Source organism: Manis javanica, chromosome 14 (assembly GCF_040802235.1).
Source record: "Manis javanica isolate MJ-LG chromosome 14, MJ_LKY, whole genome shotgun sequence".
In the NCBI taxonomy this organism is placed as follows: domain Eukaryota; kingdom Metazoa; phylum Chordata; class Mammalia; order Pholidota; family Manidae; genus Manis; species Manis javanica.
In genome coordinates, this window is record NC_133169.1 from 65,140,905 (window position 1) to 65,150,095 (window position 9,191).

Below are 9,191 nucleotides of genomic sequence, written 5' to 3' on the forward strand. Positions count from 1 at the left end.
ATATCAGCTTTTTTGAGGTGAGTTTCAGTGGGAGAAAATATTATTTTTATTAAATTTAAGGTGCTCCACTAATTATGATTTTTAGTGGTTTTATTAGAGTATTACATTCCTATCTGTTAGTGCTGAATTTAGCATTAAGAATACTAAAGTGAAAGTGTATAAAATCTTAAATGAAATAATTAATGAGAAGTAGACAGTAAATAATGAAGACCCTCAAGATGAAACTAAAATTAAAACAATGCTGAGTCTTCAAAAAAGGCCTGTTATATTTTTTGACCCCTAAAATATTAATGACATATATGAGTCATATTGTATCTTCAAGGACTCTATGAAGCATTATTTCTTAATCATTTAATATATCACAGTAGAAGTGATGGACAGATATGGACATCTATTTATCATGATGAACACCTGGGTTTTTCTTAGTTTGTCACTGAGAGGCTGCTACTGATCTTGCAAAATGAAGAACTCACAATATTTTAACAGGGACATCAGCATATGTATATCAAATCTAATTTTATCATTATGAACAGGTATTTTAAGTCACCCCCAAATTTTTACATCTTTGGAATACATTCTAAACTTTATTTTGTTTTCATTAAAATATGTGGAATTATTTCCACTAATATATTAAAATTGCTTTATATTATTACTTTCCCAAACCTAACAACCATTATTTACTGAAGATGTTCACATTGTCCAGCACCATGGAGAAAAGTAGAACATAATATTTTATAGAATTAGACTAAGGAGAGTGTGTGTGATAGAATATTGTATAGTAAAGGCTTAATATTTAACCACATTTGCATGAAGGTTGATGAACAAAATCTGTACAAACAGAAGGTATCAATGTGTTACTGCGAAAAGAGGAAAATTACACTCGGCAGACCAAGACTGAATTTAGCTCCTGCTATAAATGGTCCCTTCTCCCCCACCACCTATTTGCATTCATCTTATGTTAGGGATAGAAGGAGACAGTAAAATAGATGGGGAATAGGTGAACGTGGAAAATATCATACTTGCAAGTTCATGTATTGTGGGACTGGAAGTTCAAACATGATGAAAAAGAAAAAAGATTATGGAGAAACAATTTTTAACATACTAAATATGGGGAAAAAGTCAGATAAAATGGGAAATAATAGGAGGAAGTGATAAACTGATGAATATGAGGCCAACAATCTCAGTTCATACCCTGTAGGATTTGATACCTAAGGTAATCAGGATATGTGTCACATAGAACCATAATGCATATATGCATAAAACCACCTACTTTTATGATAAATAATTTGAGTATTATGAATGAGAAAAACGCAGTTAGGTCTATCTCTATATTAAAATGTTAAATGTAAGTACATCTCCAGATTGAGTATTTTGTAGACAGAATGTAGGTTAAATAGCTTATAAGATTGAGGAAGGTCTGTAATTCAGTTTTTTAAAGAATTGTTTACTGTTCAATATCTTGGAAGATGTGCTGAAACAAACGTTGTTAGTCACGGGTAGGATGTAAGAACATTAAGATTAGGACACAATTTAGCAGTTATTGGTTTGTTTCTCAGGATCCATTTATAGATATGGGGAGGGTGATTTTCATCAGGACATTTACGTTAAGATCGGTTCAAATTTTCAGTCCTTTAGCATCTTTCATAGAACATATTTGGGTAATAAAAATGGCACGTGCATGTGCACTGAGTATAAAGTGGTTCAGTAAAGCAATGTTATTCAGGTACTCTTGGTGATCAACCCACATGGTAGGAGTAACATTTTTATTAAGTAGATTGTGTGATGACTATATGAATATAGAACTATCTTGTAAGTTGAATATGGAAGGACTTGAAAATGACGTCTCATTTCTCTTTTTTCTTAATACAGATTTATGTCTCCAAGCACAACAAATCTCACAGCTGTCACAGAATTTATCCTCATTGGATTTTCTACCAATGAAAATATGCACATGTTGCACTCAGTGCTCTTCACCTTGATATACTTCTTTGTACTAATGGAAAACGTCCTCATTATCATGATCATAACTTTGGACAAGTGTCTCTGCACTGCATGTACTTCTTCCTGAAGAATTTGTCCTTCTTGGATCTCTGCCTAGTTACATTCACAATCTCCAAATCCATTGCCAACTCCTTGACTCACAGTAACTCCATCTCATTTCCTGGCTGTGTAGCCCACGTGTTTCTACTTATGATTTTAGCAACTGCAGAGCTGAATCTCCTCACCGTGATGTGCTTTGACCGCTATGCTGCCATATGCCACCCCCTGCACTACGAGGTCATCATGAATGTGAATATGCGTGTTCAGTTGACAGCTGTGTCCTGGCTGGGTGGGGGTCTGATCGCCATAATGCACACAGCCGGTACCTTCTCCTTATCCTACTGTGGTTCTAACGTGGTCCATCATTTTTTTTGTGATACCCCGCAGTTATTGGCTATTTCTTGCTCAGAAAACATAATAAGAGAGATTGTACCTATCCTCATTAGTGTGGTATTGGATATCTGCTGTTTTATTTTCATCACTGTTTTCTATGCCTACATCTTCTCCACGGTCAGTAAAATGCCATCAATAGAAGGTCAGTCAAAAGCCTCTCCACTTGCCTTCCACATCTGATTGTGATTGTGTTATTTCTCTCCACTGGTTTCTCTGCTTATCTGAGGCCAATTTCACAGGCCCCTTCCATTTTTGACCTTGTCATTTCTATGTTCTACACCATGGTGCCCCCAACCTTTAATCCCATGATATATAGTCTAAGAAATAATGCCATAAAAATAACTCTGGGAAAGTTGCTGAAGGGACTATTCACCCAAAATCTTTAGGTATTCCATCTTTTATTTCAATAACAATTATCATCAATAACTATATGTCCATTATTTTGTAATATTTTTATTTAAAATCCTTTGAATACGCTTTTTAGAAGCTTTTTAGGTTTGTAACAAAATTGATTGTGACGTACAGAGATTTTCCACATAACCCTTATGCCCACAAATGCATAGCCTCCCACAAGAGCAATATAAATAACTAGAGTCATACTTCTTTTAAACCAAGAATGTAACGTTGACATCTCGTAATTACTCAACATCCATAGTTTACATTAGGGTTTCTATCTTAGTGTTTTGCATTCTATGAGTTGTATAAATTTAGAATGACATTTACTCATGAGTATAATATCACACGGAGCATTTTACTACCCCCAAAATCTTCTGTGCTTTGCCTGTTTTTCTCCCTTACTTCCATCAGCTTCTGGCAGCCACTGAATTCTTCCATTCTCCATAGTTTTGGCTTTTGTAGAATGTGATATAGTTTGGAATCATGCAATAAAGAACATTTTGAAATTAGCTTCTTTTACTTAATAATGGGCACTTAAGTTTCTCCATGTCTTTTTATAGCTAGACGGCTCATTTCCTTTTATTTATGAATAATATCCCATTGTCTGCATGCACCACATTCATTTACCTTTTTACCTGCTGAATGCTACCTTGGCTTGTTCCAAGTTTTAGCAACTAAGAATAAAGTTACTATAGATAATCTTTTGAATTTTCATTTGTGTACATATGTTGTGTACATACCTCCTTTGGGTAAATACCGAGGAGCATGTTTGCTGGACCACATGATAAAAGTATATTATGGTTTTTAAAAAACCCACCAAAACTGGCTTCCAAGTGGCTGTACCATTTTGAATTCCTGTAACTAATATGTACGACTTTCTGGTGCTGCACCTTCTCAGCAGCATTTCTATTAATGTCTGGAACTGGCAGTTCAAATTGTGTGCAGTGGTATCTCATCGTTTTTATTTTTATTTTCTTGATGACATATGATATGGAGAATCTTTTCAAATGTTTCTTTGACAACTGTCTGTCTTCGTCAGTGAAGTGCCCAATTTTCAGAGGGACTGTTTGTTTCCTTATTGTTGAATTTTATTTGTTCTTTGCATATTTTGAATAAGGCTCTTTTATCCTATATGTCTTCCACGAATTATTTCTCCCAGCCTGTTGCTTGTCTTCTCTTTCTTTTGACATTTTCTTTCTCACAACAGGAGTTTTTAATTTTACTGTAGTCCAGGTTACCAACATTTGCTTTCATGAATCCTGCCTTTGATGTTTCTAAAACGGCATCATACAACTAAGGTTATCTAGGCTTTCTCTTAGGCTGTCTAACAAGGTTTTATACTACAATGCTTTGCATTCAGGTCTAAGATCCATTTAGAATTAGATTCTGAAAAGTGTGTACAGTCTATATCTGAATGGTTTTTTCATGCCAAGTTTTTCCAGCAACATTATTAGTTGAATAGACAATCTGTTCTTTTGTCAAATATGAGTTGATTATATTTACAAAGGTCTATTTCTGAGCTTCCTATTCTATTGCATTGACCTATTTTATGCTTTTTTGTCATTACCACACTATCATGGTTAATGTAGCTTCCAACTAAGTCCTGACGTTGGGCAGTATCAGTCCTCTAACTCTCTTTTTGTTCTTGGTTTTATGATGTGACTGGTTTTGCTTTTTAAAACATTTTTATTGTGGGATGATTGACAAATACAATTGTATTTGTGTGTATATTTATTGAGTCATTATGTTGTACATCTGAAACAAATATATTGTGTATCCTAATAATAAATAAAAATAAAATATACAATGTGAAAATTTTATATACATATATATATTTATATGTAAGTATATATATTGTTGAATCATTACCAAGATGAGGATAGTTAATGCATCATCAACTCACATAGTTCACAGAATTAACTCATTGAGTGTTAGTGATAATTTATAAGATTTATTTTAAGCAACTGTTAAATATAGAAAAAACATATTATTAACTATAGTCACGAAGCTCTACATAAGATCCTCTAAACTTTTCCTTCTAACTAAAAAGTTTTACCTTTTGACATTCATCACCCCTTTTTCCCCACACTGAAGCCCAAGGCAGCTACCATTGTATTCTCTGTAATATCAAATCATTTGCTTGTTTTTTAGATTCCACACGTAAGTTTGGTCACCAATGGCAAGACTTCCTTCTTTTATACTGTTGAATGATATACCATGGACTTTGTGTGTATGAATTTATTTGTGCACTTATCCATCAAAGATCTTTTAGGTTGTTTCTACAGCTCGACTTTTGTGAATAATGCGGCAGTGAATATGGGTGTGCAAATCCTCTTTGATATACTGATTTCCATTCTTTCAGGTACATCCCAGCAGTGGTATCGCTGGATCAAATGGAGTTTATGTTTTAAGTTTCTGAGTCACCACTGTACTGTATTCCATACATAGACAGCTCCATTTCACATTTACATCAACAGTGTCTGAGGGATACCTTTTCCCATATCGTGTTGATATTTGTTTTCTCTCTGACAACAGCCATGCTGAGATATGTGAGATGATACCTGGTTATGGTTTTGACTTCTAGTTGTCTGTCCATCAGTGATGTTGAGGCACCTTTTCAATACCTCTTGGCCTTTTGCACATCCACTTTGGAAAAATTATACTCAGGTCCTTTCTTCATTTTCTTTCTTTTCTTTATTTTTCTTTTCTTGTATTTTTTTTTTTTTTTTTTGGAGAGGGCATCTCTCATATTTATTGATCAAATGGTTATTAACAACTATAAAATTCTGTATAGGGGAGTCAATGCTCAATGCACAATCATTAATCCATCTCAAGCCTAATTCTCATCAGTCTCCAATCTTCTAAAGCATAATGAACAAGTTCTTACATGGTGAACAAATTCGTACATACTTAATAAGTTCTTACATGGTGAACAGTACAAGTGCAGTCATCACAGAAACTTTTGGTTTTGATCACACATTATGAACTATAAACAATCAAGTCAAATATGAATATTCATTTGATTTTTATACTTGATTTATATGTGGATCCCACATTTCTCCTTAATTATTATTACTTTTTTATTTTTAATAAAATGCTGAAGTGGTAGGTAGATGCAAGATAAAGGTAGAAAACATAGTTTAGTGTTGTAAGAGAGCAACTGTAGATGATCAGGTGTGTGCCTGCAGACTATGGGTTAATCCACGCTAGACAAGGGCATTAAAACATCCATGGATGCAGAAGATTTATCTCAAAACAGGAGGGGTGAGGTTATAAGCTTCACCACTGTTGATCCCTAATTTCTCACTTGATGGTCCCCCTGGGACTGTGCGTGTCTCAGGTTGTTCCTCCCTTGAGGAATCTTACCCATCTCTGGCTAACCAGTCATCTTCTGGGGCCAAACAGAGAGATGTAAAGTTGGTAAGTGTGAGAGAAGCCATATTGTTTGAAAAGGTTTGCTTTTTACTTCTTTGCAGATTTATGCCCTGTGGCTTCTATGCCCAGCATTTGTCCTGAGGTATCTTTACCACTTGGTGGAATTAGGATACTTGGTAAATTCGATATGAGGCACGAATTCTATTTAAGGGTTGTAATTAGGAAGTAGAAAAGCTATAGAGGTATCAGATGGAAGAAAACATGGAAGGATTGATTATTTCTTTGACATATATTCTTGTAGAGTAACTTAAGCATGTATAGGTTTTAAACTACTAACTAAACTGCACACACACACATTAACATAATAGGAATAAAGTTACAAAACCAAAGCAGATCTATAGTTACCAGCCATCTCCAGTGAAGCCAAGAAAACCAGTTAGGCACCCTAGGCATTTGTGAAAATTTGTCTAAGATATTATGGATATTGTCCAACTGTACTTGAATAGTCTGAGAGAAATCAGACAAATTAAAACTACCCATTTCTGGGAACTGTTCACATCCTATATGTTCTTTTAACCGTAGATAGTCTGTAGTCATAAGATTTTGGAGCGCTACAACTTGCACTTCTCCTAATTCTTGGTTGAGTTTCAACAGTATAGATCCACTCAAATTTGTTGTTTTACTGTATGCACAGGCCAGCTTAGATATCTCCTTCTTCATTCCAATGGCAAGTCCAGGAAATGGTGGATGAATGCAGCTACAACTGCAGCATTGCCTGGATCTTTGTGGAGGTTTTTTGATGATCATCTTCTGGTATGAGTCTTCCAGAGACTGCTGATGTTGGAAGATCTTTTACATATCGTATCTTAGTTCATTTTCTGGGTAGCCAAATTAGGCTTTGATCTTCTGTATAAACACAGACCCTTTGCCCACACTTTGATATGCCCTTTATGCCATTGTGTAGAACTCATTGGAGGTCACTACACAGGAACTGCTTTTTTCTTTTCTAAGGGAAAGGAATATTATCAGAAAAGTGTACCTCCATAGCCAATCATCTGACACCCTTTAAGTGATCAAAATTAAGGATATTTAATTTACCATTAGTTTTATCCAATCAAGGAGTAATCCCCTTTTTCGTTCTTTCTTTATTTTTTCTTAATATTTAATCTACAATTACATTAAGAATATTATGTTTACTAGGCTCTCTCCTATACCAGGTCCCCCCTATAAAACCCATTACAGTCACAGTCCATCAGCATAGCAAAATGTTGTAGAATCACTACTTATCTTCTCTGTGTTGTAAAGCACTCCCCTTTCCCCCTCCCCCCACTATGCATGCTAATCTTAATACCCCGTTTCTCCTTCCCCACCTTATCCCTACCTACACACCCATCCTCCCCACTTCCTTTCCCTTTGGTACCTGTTAGTCCATTTTTGGTTTCTGTAATTCTGCTGCTGTTTTGTTCCTTCAGTTTTTCCTTTGTTCTTATACTCCACAGATGAGTGAAAACATATGGTATTTCTCTTTCTCCGCTTGGCTTATTTCACTCAGCATAATACCCTCCAGCTCCATCAATGTTGCTGCAAATGGTAGGATTTTTTCTCTTCTTATGGCTGAGTAGTATTCCATTGTGTATATGTACCACATCTTCTTTATCCATTCATCTACCGATGGACATTTAGGTTGCTTCCAATTCTTGGCTATTGTAAATAGTGCTGTGATAAACATAGGGGTGCATCTGTCTTTCTCCAACTTGATTGCTGCATTCTTAGGGTATACTCCTAGGTCTGGAATTACTGGGTCAAATGGTAGGTCTGTTTTGAGCATTTTGATGAACCTCCATACTACTTTCCACAATGGTTGAACTAATTTACATACCCACCAGCAGTGTAGGAGGGTTCCCCTTTCTCCACAGCTTCACCAACATTTGTTGTTGTTTGTCATTTGGATGGCAGCCATCCTAACTGGTATGAGGTGATATCTCATTGTAGTTTTAATTTGCATTTCTCTGATAATTAGCTATGTGGAGCATCTTTTCATGTGTCTGTTGGCCATCTGTATTTCTTTTTTGGAGAACTGTCTGTTCATTTCCTCTGCCCATTTATAAATTGGATTATTTGTTTTTTGTTTGTTGAGGCGTGTGAGCTCTTTACATATTTTGGATGTCAAGCCTTTATAGGATCTGTCATCTACAAATATATTCTCCCATACTGTACGGTTCCTTTTTTGTACTATTGATGGTGTCTTTTGCTGTACAGAAGCTTTTCAGCTTAATATAGTTCCATTTGTTCATTTTTGCTGTTGTTTTCCTTGCCCGGGGAGATATGTTCGAGAAGAGGTTACTCATGTTTATGTCTAAAAGGTTTGTGCCTAGGTTTTTTTCTAAGAGTTTTATGGTTTCATGACTTACATTCAGGTCTTTGATCCATTTTGAATTTACTTTTCTGTATGGGGTTAGACAATGTTCCAGTTTCATTATCCTACATGTAGCTGTCCAGTTTTGCCAGCACCATCTGTTGAAAAGACTGTCATTTTGCTATTGTATGTCCATTGCTCCATTATCAAATATTAATTGACCATATCTGTTTGGGTTAATGTCTGGAGTCTCTAATCTGTTCCACTGGTCTGTGGCTCTATTCTTGTGCCAGTACCAAATTGTCTTGATTACAATGGCTTTGTACTATAGCTTGAAGTTGGGGAGGAGATACCCCCTACTTTATTCTTCTTTATAAGGATTGCTTTGGCTATTCGGAGTCTTTGGTGTTTCCATATGAATTTTTGAATTATTTGCTCCAGTTCATTGAAGAATGTTGCTGGTAATTTGTGAGGGATTTCATCAAATCTGTATATTGCTTCGGGCAGGATGGCCATTTTGACAATATTAATTCTTCCTAGCCACAAGTATGGGATGAGTTTCCATTTGTTAGTGTCCCCTTTGATTTCTCTTCAGAGTGACTTGTCGTTTTCAGTGTATAGGTCTTTAACT

The 9,191-nt window shown here is 35.5% G+C and overlaps 1 pseudogene; it reads left to right on the forward strand.

Annotated features, from left to right (window-relative positions):
* Positions 1-2,819, forward strand: part of LOC140846042 (olfactory receptor 14A16-like) — a 36,527-nt pseudogene extending 33,708 nt beyond the window's left edge.
* The last annotated feature ends 6,372 nt before the right edge of the window (positions 2,820-9,191 follow it).